The sequence below is a fragment of the Cryptomeria japonica genome, chromosome 8 (genome assembly GCF_030272615.1).
Source record: "Cryptomeria japonica chromosome 8, Sugi_1.0, whole genome shotgun sequence".
Taxonomy (NCBI): Eukaryota; Viridiplantae; Streptophyta; class Pinopsida; order Cupressales; family Cupressaceae; genus Cryptomeria; species Cryptomeria japonica.
Genome location: NC_081412.1, coordinates 527,969,735 through 527,981,369, shown reverse-complemented (window position 1 = coordinate 527,981,369; position 11,635 = coordinate 527,969,735).

Sequence of the window (11,635 nt, the reverse complement as noted above, 5' to 3'; positions counted from 1 at the left end):
TATATAATAATATAATAATAATATATATGACTATAAACTACCTCCTATAATTATTATATTATATTTTTGAATATAATAAATAAGTATATATGCGGAATCAAAGGTCTTAGATTTGTAAGATTTGGTTGTGAAGGTGGCCACCCAAGATCTAGAGTCCTAATGGAAAGCACAATAACAAGAGAGAAACAATGTAACAAAAATAAACTACATTCCTATCAAGATGCAATAAAATCTATGAAAGTACATAGGAGACCCCCTTGGTTAAATGGGCCAAGGTGAAACATAAGAAGGCATAAGTTTAGGACCGTAAGTGTCATAATCTTATGACATGAGACATAAAGTGATACTTATCACCCATCTACGGTGGAAAAGTGATAGTGTGATACCTTCACTAAAGGTGGATCACCCACCTAAGATGGAAAAGTGATAACATGATAAAACCACGAGAGGTGGATACACCACATAAACTGGAAAGTGATAATATGATAACACCACCTAAAAGTGGAAATTCTCCTAAATGCTCCTATGTGGTTCCTAAGTTGAAGTGACATGTAATTACACACTTATGCATTGCCCATATCAATTTTGATATTTATGGTAAAATATATTTATTTGAAATATTTTGGTGTAACAAGTGATAAAGAGAAAACATTATCAACCTATGTTTTAAAAATCAATAGAATCCTCTTGGACTGCAACACTACATGTAGATGTTTTCATGACACATTAAAATCTCGAGAATTTTTGAGATTCAAAAGTGTATCTTTCGTGTGGCTTGTGTATGATGCATGTTTTTGTTAGGATAACCGGTGGATAATTGAAAGGGGGGGGTGGGTGGGTGAATCAGTTTTCAATAGATTATACAACTTTAAGAACACAAAACCTTTTACCAGAATGCATAAACCAAATATCGGAATAATAGATATAACAATTAAGCATAAAGATAAATCACAGGAAAAATTACCAACCATCCATAACACATAACACCATGATTTGTACGTGGAAAACCCGGTAAAGGGAAAAACCATGAAGGGAAGCCTACCCAAAGTTAGATAATACTTTTTCAGCAAGTATGTGATTACAATAAGAGAGGCTTGCACATGCAGGAAGGCCAACACCCTAGAGCGCACTGCTCATCACAAAAGCAGCCTCACTGACTACAAAATAAATCCAGACTACAATCTGGAAAGATGAATGAACTGCAAGAATAACATCTCCTATGCTTGAGTACAATTCTGGTTAAGCTCAATATCGGAGGTCTTAAACCTCTTTTACAAATCCAATTCGATCACCTATGATCGACCAAAACCTCTACATATGATTACAACTTTATTTGCACACATATAATCCCATAACCTTTTCCTACCACCTATATGATCTACAAAGAGATCTTACATTATATTTATACCAACTCGAGACCTAAACAATTAGGTCGGCCACCTAAAAGATAATACAATAGACCTGTTACATAATCCCACAAACTAATGATAAACCAAGTTGGCCTAAGACTGAAACAACATAAACCAAATAATAAATCCAACCGGTGACACATCGAGAGTATAAAGCAACACGTTACACAAACCAGTCCATAACATAACAGATTAACCCTCGGACCCAAAATAGGTCTCCATAAGCCAAATGAAACACCACAAACAACTAGAACATGAACATGATAACCATCAACATCCTGATAACCTTGTAGAAGCCGCACCAACACCACTTATCGGATTCATCAAAAGATCTTCATCAAAGTGTTGTCAGTAAAACCCTTACTGGTAACCAAAAGGCTTACTAGAACATATGATAGAATCCAGATCATCAAATCCCAAACCAATTGAATGTGATACACATCAGGAACACACGAATAACCAATCCAAACCAATTCCAATAGATGAACCAAAACCAAAGACAAAGCTCCAGATCAACATCAAAGACCAACCACTCTATCAGAAGTCAGTAGACAACAAAATAAATAGTGTTGACATCAATGACAAACATCAATGCAACACATAATCAATTCATCCAAATTGCTAACAATCTCCCCCTTTGGCATTGCTGGCAACACTAGATGTGAAAAAAATCCAAGTGCCAAAAAGTGCCAAAGAAGTCTCCCCCAAAGGAAGACATCCAACAATTTCCCCAAAATGATATGACAATAAAGTTTTGAACCAACAGACCAAACTCCCCTTGTGAATGATATCCCTCTTAAGCTCTATTTTTCACATAAATATCTCTCCCCCTTTGACATCAATGCCATAAATCTGACATAAACATCAAAGAAAAGTCATAAAACCTCTGAACCGCACAACTGACTCCTCCTCCTGAGTAGTACCACCAACACATCAATCCAGAATGAGTGATAGTTCTGATAATGCATGTCGGACTGATGCCAGGAAACATCACTCAAGTCTCTACCGGAGGAGCAAAAACTCACAATCTATCTTCGAAGTACTCAAATGATCCCTTAGGCAAAGGTTTAGAGAATATATCTGCAATCTGATTGTTAGTGTTCACATAAACTAGTCTAACTTCATTTGCTTCCACCTTCTCCTTCAGAGAATTATACTTGATAGAAATGTGCTTAGTCTTAGATTGAAATACCAAATTCTTTGATTTGTCAATAGCAACAGAGTTATTAGAGTGAATAACTACCAGTTCATTGCTATCCACCCTTATATCCTTCAACATTTGCTTCATCCATAGAACTTGTATACGACTAGTAGCAACAACAACATACTCAGCTTCGACAATAGATAAAGAAGTACATGACTGTTTCTTGCTGATCCATGAAACAAGTTTCTTTCCAAGAAAGAAAGCTCCACCAGATGTACTCTTCTGGTCATCAACATCTCCAGCCTAGTCAACATTTGTATATGCACATAGTGTAAAGTCATCATTTTTAGGATACTACAAAACATACTCAGTTGTTCCTTGCAAGTACCTAAAAATCCTTTTCATCATACTCTCATGATTCTCTCTAGGATCACTTTGATATCTTGATACAATACAAACTGCATTCATTATATCTGGTCTAGTCCGAGTTAGATATAACAAACCTCCAATCATAGATTTATACCTTGTAGTATTTATCGGAGCTGATGCATCATTCTTTGTCAATTTCTCACTTGTAACCATAGGGGTACCAACCGGCTTGGAATTTTCCATACCAATTTTTTTCAACAACTCTCTACCATACTTAGTTTGACAAATGAAAATACCTTTATCATTCTGAGTAATCTGCAAACCTAAGAAAAACTTCATCTCCCCAATCATAGACATCTCAAATTAATTCTTCATATTTTCAAAGAATTCCATACATAACTTATCCTCACCTCCAAAAATGATATCATCAACAAAGACTTCAACAATCAATGTATCATCATTGATAATCTTATAATATAAGTTACTATCAGCATTACCTTTAGTGAAACCAAGCTCCAAAAGATATTTGTCCAATCTAGAATACCAAGCTCTAGGGGCTTGTTTCAATCCATATAAAGCTTTCCTTAACCTGCAAACCATGTTTTTGTCATCTGAAAGTAAAAATCCATCAGGTTCCTCAGTGTAAAATTCCTCTTCAATATATCCGTTCAAAATTGCACACTTAACATCCATCTGATAAACCTTGTATTTCTTATGGGCAGCATAAACAAGAAATAATCTCACAGCTTCAATCCTAGCTACCGGAGCAAAAGTCTCATCATAATCAATTCCTTCCTTCTGAGAATATCCTTTAAATACCAACCTAGCGTTATTCCTCACAAATTGTCCATCCTCATTCAATTTATTCCTAAAAACCCATTTAGTTCCAATAACATTCTTATTTTTAGGCCCAGGAACTAAAGTCCATGTATTGTTCTTCTCAGTATGTTCTAATTCCTCTTCCAAAGCTCTCATCCAACATTCATCTTTACAAGCTTCAATAACTGATGTTGGTTAAATTTGAGAAATTAAACATGCCTCATCAGTTGCCACCTTCTTCTTGTCATTACTCCTTTGTTCTTGTCTCCATTGATTTGATCTTCTGAATGATTTAACCTTACATACCTAGGAGTCTTCTAACTTTCTGTTCCTTTGCTTTGATCTTCAGTTACTGTTGAATTTTCTGATACTGCTGGGGTAACTGGTTTAATATTATGTTCTGGTACATGTGCTACCGGTTCAGTTATGATCATCTCTACTTCTGGTTCTCTCTCATAAGTTCTGGTTTGACCTTTGTACAACTCATCCACCTTAACATTAACACTTTCCACAATTCTCTGCAATATTTTTTTATAACATCTATATGCTTTTCTTTCATTAGAATAACCAAGAAATATCCCTTCATCACATCTAGGATCAAACTTTCCAATGTAATCATCTCTTTTGATATAGCATTTACTACCAAAGATTCTGAAATACTTAACTGTAGGTGTATGACCAAACCATAACTCATAAGGTGTCTTATCGGTGTCTCCTTTGATATGAACTTGGTTAAATGTGTATATTGTTGTGCTCACAACTTATCTCTAATAGATATGAGGCAAATTAGCTTCCATCATCATAGTTCTGGCTGCATCCAAGATAGTTTTGTTCTTTCTTTCCACAACACCATTCTGCTGAGGTGTCTGAGGAGCAGACAACTGTCTCCTTATCCCATGCTTCTCACAATAAATGTTAAATTCAGCGGATGTGAATTCACCACCCTGATTTGACCTTAAGCATTTAGTCTTCAACCTTGTCTTTGTCTCAACTTTAGCTTTAAGGATCTTAAACTTTTCAAAAGCTTCAAATTTCTCCCTTAGAAAAGTAACCCACATCATTCTAGAATAGTCATCAGTGATTAGCATGAAATATCTATCACCCTAAAAAATCTTTAATCTAGCAGGACCACACAAATCAATATGAATACGATCAAGAACATCATTAGATTTGTCTTGTATACTCTTAAAACAAGTTCCGACTTGCTTTCCCATTTGACATTCCTTACATAGCGGATTATAGGGCTTCACAATCTTAGGTATATCTCTAACAACCTTAGTTGAATTGATCTTTACAATGCAATCAAAATTCACATGACACAACCTCTTATGCCATAACCAACTCTCATCAACTTGTGCAATCAAACATGTCTTCTCACCGGAGTTCAAATGAAAGATGTTACCTTTAGTCTATGTACTGGTTGCAATCTCCAATCTAGATCTATTAATGATTTTGCATTTTCCATCCTTGAACTATAATTGAAATCCCTTATCCACCAACTATCAAAGATTATGCCCTAAACCTTCAACATGATAAACATTATCAGTGTTATTCTTACCATCCAATTATATAGTTCATCTTCCTTTGATCATACATGCTTTGTCATCTCCAAATCTAACTAGTCCACCATCAAATTCTTGCAAAGATAAAAACTTCCTTTTATCTCCAGTCATATGATGTGACCATCCACTATCTATCACCCATTCATCCTTGTCTTCAATTTAGTAGCAAGGTCCTTTTCCTCATTTTGAACAATAGGTGTTGGAGCATCTTCCTTGATGGTTGATATCCAAAAATACCCATTCATTTCCACTACCGGATCCACTAGCTGAATCTTGTGCCAGTTCATCATCAGAATCAGTCACACCTTCCTCATCCGCATAGTAACATGATTTGTCTTTGTTTCTCATTTACTTATGCTTGTTATGATAATAATGGTTAGGACTAAAAGATCTTCTAGCTTTCTTTTCAAATCTTGAATTCCTTTCAGGACATCTAGATGCAAAATGACCTGTCTTATTACATGCAAAATATTTAAAGGTGATTTTCCTTCATAATTACTTCTTGTAGGACCTTTAGGTACTCTTCTAGAAAATAGGGCTTCAAGTTTCTCAAACTCATCATCTTCTTTCTTCATTTCCTCCAGTTCCTTCTAATATAAATCTTTCCAATCACTCTTGCGGGTTGATGATGCAGATGTGTGAAAAGCAGATTCAGTTTGGAGCTCCTTGAGGACCAAACTCTTCAAGCTTAAAAGAAGATAATTTTCCAACTAAAGTATCCCTATTAACAAAAGTGTTAGCCATTTTTCTCAGCTCATTAATTGCAATAGCCTTCATCTTGTAAGCCAGTGGCAAAGCTCTCAATACTTTAGAAACAATCTCATCTTTGCTCAAAGATCCACCACAACACTAAATTCCCATAACAATTTCATTAACTCATTCCATAAAAGCAGTAATCCTTTCATCTTCTTCCATCTTTAGATTCTCATACCTTACCCGACAACCATCAAGTTTAGCAATTTTAATAGTAGGGTCACCTTCATTCAAAGCCTCCAACTTATCCCATATATCCTTCACAGATGATTGGTCAATTAATCCCATAATTTGTAGACCAGAAAGTGCACTTAAGAGTGCTTCTCTAGCTCTACAATCATTCTCAATGTCCTTATCCAAAGTTGATGGAGGAGGATTTCCAGATGCTAGATTCTGAGTAGTATAGCCTTTCTCTGTGACCTCCCAAATCTCTTTCCCAGTACATCTCAAATGAGTTCCCATCCAAATCTTTCATACCCTATAATTTGTCGAATCAAGCTTAGGGGTTTCTCTCTGGAAAATAGATGTAGTTGAACTATTAGTTGCCATAGGATCTTCCTCAAGTGGTTAATCTTCTGCAGAGAGGACCAAGATCTGATACCAATTGTTAGGATAACTAGTGGACAACTAAGAGGGGGGATGAGTCAGTTGTCAACAAATTATACAAATTTAAGCACACAAAACCTTTTACCGGAATGCATAAACCAAATACCAGAATAATAGATATAAAAATTAAGCATAAACATAAATCATAGAACAATTACCAACCATCCATAACACATAACACCATGATTTGTACATGGAAAACCCGATAAAGGGAAAAACCAAGGTGGGAAGCCAACCCACAGTCAAATAATACTTTTGTAGCAAGTATGTGATTACAATAAGAGGGGCCTTCACATGCAGGAAGGACAACAACCTAGAGCGCACTGCTCATCACAAAAGGAGCCTCACTCACTACAAAATAAGTCCAGACTACAATCCAGAAAGATGAATGAACTACAAGAATAGCATCTCCTATGCCTAAGTACAGTTCCAGTTAAGCTCAATACCGAAGGTCTCAAAACTCTTTTACAAACCCAATTCAATCACCCATGATCGACCAAAACCTCATCATATTATAACAACTTTATTTGCACATAGATAATACCATAACCTTTTCCTACCACATATATGATCTACAAAGAGATCTTAAATTATATTTATACCAACCCGAGACCTAAACAATTAGGTCAGCCACCTAAAAGATAATACAATAGATCTATTACATAATCCCACAAACCAATGATAAACCAAGTTGGCCTAAGACCAAAATAACATAAACCAAACAATAAATCCAACCAATGACGCATCGGGAGCATCAACCAACACGTTACATAAATCGGTCCATAACCTAACAGAATAACCATCGGACCCAAAATAGGTCACCATAAGCCAAATGAAATACCATGAACAAGTGGAACATGAACATGATAACCATCAACATTCTGATAACCTTCTAGAAGCTACACCAACACCACTTATGGGATTCATCAAAAGATCTTCATCAAAGCGCTGCTGGTAAAACCGTTACCGGTAACCAAAAGGCTCACTAGAACATATGATAGCATCCATATCATCAAATATCGAACCAAATGAATGTGATACACATCATGAACACATGAATAACCAATCCAAATCAATTCCAACAGCCAGACCAAAACCAGAGACAAATCTCCAAATCAACATCAAAGACCAACAACTCTACCAGAAGTCGGTAGACAACAAAACAACTAGTGTTGACATCAATAACAAACATCAATGCAACACAAAATCAATTCTTCCAAATTTCCAACAGTTTTAATGTCCATGCATAATTGAATGCCCTTCTCATTTGTAGCTTGGAGATGTATTGATCTCAACATAGGTTCAACTATGTATCTAGGTTTGCATAGGTTTTGGTTGTGCTCTTTGCTTCTGAGTAATTTCATGTTGTCTTTGCTTCATCGTTCTCATTGTGATTAGTGCCCTTATGATTCATGGTGTGTGTTAATCATCTGCATGTTTGAGATGGTGTTCTTGAACATGTAGGTTGTTGGTGTTATCTACATTGAGATGCATGTGTGTTATTATACCAATTTCCTTATGAGGACTTGATGTATTCTTTTGAGGTGATATTTTCTATTATGCATTCGAGATGGTAGCATACCATATTGTTATTATGATTCAATTTAGTGACGTGTGAGTTGAATGCAAATTAAACGTGATTACGAACTTATGATGTTTTGATGTATGAAATTGAATGTTGAAATTAAATGATAACGTGAATTAGATCAACTAAATGCAATAAAATTATATATGTGATATTGGACCCCATTGGTAATTTTTCTATGCTTCGGCTATTATATACATATACTAGTACACTTGATGTTTGTGACTGATTACAAGTACATGAAAATATTCCAACTGGCTTTATAGGGCTAAGTATTCCCACAAAGGTTGCTATATGGGAGATGTCACATTGGTTGTAAATGTTTAGCCTTGCTCATTGTACTGAATTTGAACATGGTTTCCTATTATATTGTTTTTTGTAAATTACCTTAGATATTAAGGTTGGTAGCATTTTAGAAACCCTAATCCATATGTGGACGCCGAGTAAATGAGTTCTTGAATATTATATGCAATTTCATATTTTATAAAAATTTAAATTGAAAAAATGCTCTATGGTTTTGATATCATCATATAATGCTGAAATAGAAATATGATTATTAATGTATGTTTATTATGTGTTTTGGGTATATGAGGGTGAATCACATCAGCCAAAAATTAAAAAGGATCATGTTAATTATTTTTTACTTTCAAAATCATGAAACATGCTTTTGGGGTAAAAAAGGCAAATAGAATTGATTTTTACACTTTTTGAAGAGAAAAATCTTGTTTGTGAAGAAAATATATTTGTTGATTGGGAGAGCATTTGAGCACCAAATTGTATAGGATTATTTGCATGGGGATAGGAATTGGGAAATAAAGTTTCTTCTCCATTTGTGTGTGCATTCATTGTTTGTGCTCAAAGATCTCTCCATTGGAATTTTGTGATTGAAATTGAGGCAATTTGTTGAATCTTCATACATAGTCTATTTAAAAAAATTTCATTAGCTTTGGTAGGGTGTTACTACTCTAATTTACATTTCTTTTCATTCGATTTGGCTATGTATTATTTATTTTGTGAAAATTTCATGAAATTTCCAAAATATGGGGTTATTGTTGAGGAAATTGTGTCTCAACCTTGCATTTACATGAGGTTACTATTTATAGTAAGTTTTCATTTGAGCATGAAATGGTGCAAAATTCTCCCTGAAGCTTCTGGTTGGCTAGATAAGCATTCCGGTAAAGTTACATTGCAAGATCACAACTAGTTTTGGAGATATTACATTTTTTCGTTTTGGAGGGGTTCAATGAAAGGTTTAAATTTGATTTTGAGGACTTAAGAGGCCCCCAAAAACCCTAAAAAGTGGATGTAAATGACATGGCTATTTATGAGGCAATAAAGCACTTCACGATCTTTTTGATGCTTCAAACAGTTCGTCAATCAGACACGCGGTTCTCAAGTTATGGCCTTTGGAAGTTTGTACTCCTGAAATAGGAAATATAAAATACATCAGACACATAAATGAGTTGTAAAAGGGAGGGACACGTGTTGATGTGTGTTGTAACATGTCATGGGGCATTGAGAAGGGAGATAAGGTCAGTTACACCTTATTGGGTGGTTTTAGCCCATAGTTTTGTAATACCATTTGACGGTTTCTTGTATTGTATCTCCTATACATGAGGTGCATGAGATAGAGGTTGTGTGTAAGAGTCTTATGGATATTGAGTTACCTCTAAATCTTTGATTAGTGGTACTCTTGCGAAGAGCTTTCTCTGCAAGTTGTAGCGTCGAAAATTGTACACACTTGCTAAAGTGGTACAATTTCACACTTGGTTTAGCTCCCGCCTTGGCGCATCTTGCACTTTGCATCGCATTTTCCTTTAGCACTTAATTAATCAAATTAATTAGGTCTTAGGTCCTATTTCATCATCTTCCAGTTGGGCCCTTTCATTAAAGTGTGCCCCTTTCATTTTATTCCTCCAATACATCATTTAATCAAAAACCCTAATTAGGTCCTATGTTGAACTTGGGAGCTTGATTTTGGGGGTCAAAACATCTCGAAATCACTTGTAACTTTGGGATTCTCTCTAAAATTATCATATCCGACGACCCTAAAAATTTGGTGAAAAGTTGTCGGGACCATGGCGCCCGGAGTGCACATGGTCCCCGACATTTTTCCTGAAATTTTAGGAGCACAATCCAATCATAAAATAAAGCTTAACCCCAAGAAATTGGCGGGAGATTCAATCTCTAGGTCGGCCAAAAGTTGAAATTAAGACCTAGGGTTTCATATATAAGAGCTCTCTTTCTTCATTTGAAAGGATTAGAATTTTGGTTTAAGGGACCTTCTATGCAGCGAAAGAGCAGATCTTTGAAGACTTCAACAACATTCAACATCCACCCATCAAGCATTCATCAATTTCATTCATCCATTTAGGGCTTTGAAGACATTGAAGAGCAATAGGGGATCACCGACTGAAGATTGGCTTGTACCCCTCCCTTGGGGTTGGGTATGATTTCATGTTGTTTTCATGTCTTTGCATAAGCCTCATTATATCATTTGTATTCATGCTTTAGATCACTTTGCATCTTGATTTGGAGCATTTACATTATCATTTACAAGCAATTAGGGTTTACTTTCTAGGTTGCTCTAGTTTGCTTACTTGCATTTTAGGATCTTGCACAGACACAAGGTCTGCACACACACTACTTTTACAATACAACTTGGCTATTCGTGGAGGTGGAAATCACCAAAGCAGGGGTTTGACTAAGGCAAAACCCTATATAGCCGCCTACCATACCTTTTCAGATATAAGTGTAGATTTCGGGATTCAGACGACACCGCAAGTTGCAGATCCGGCAGAAGCAGACAGAAACTGAGCTACACACCAAATTTTAGGGCAAAAGACCAAGATAGGGGCGTGGGGCGCCCTGGTCCCTAGGACAGGGGCACTGGGCACCCTGGTCCTTCTGTCAGACAGCAAGTTTCAGCATTTTTGACAGCTTTTCAGGTTGCAAAACACCAGTTTCAGGAGCAGAATCAGGACAGTGGCGCCTGCGCCCCCGTCCCGAACATTTTCACTCAGATTTTAACTCTGGGTACACATCCGCATTCTTGTCTTTGTGTTTACATCTTTCCATTGTTTAATTTCAATTCTGCAATCTTGTTATTAGTTCATACTTGCACTTTGGGGTTAGGAATTGAACTTGCATCATTTTATCTTTCAATTACAACAAAGGAATAGAAACCCTAATAGGTAGCCCGTGGCTCTCTCTTCCACAAAAAGAAGTAGCCAATTGTGTGATACCTCTAGGCTCTTTCGTATTCCACAATGTGTGTCAAAAGGTAGGATTAGGGCATGTTATCCTAGTCTCACTTTTTCCCCTACACATTTTGGTGAACCTGACGTGAACCTTATTATTGCTTTCTCTTGCATTGTATTTGTTAGAC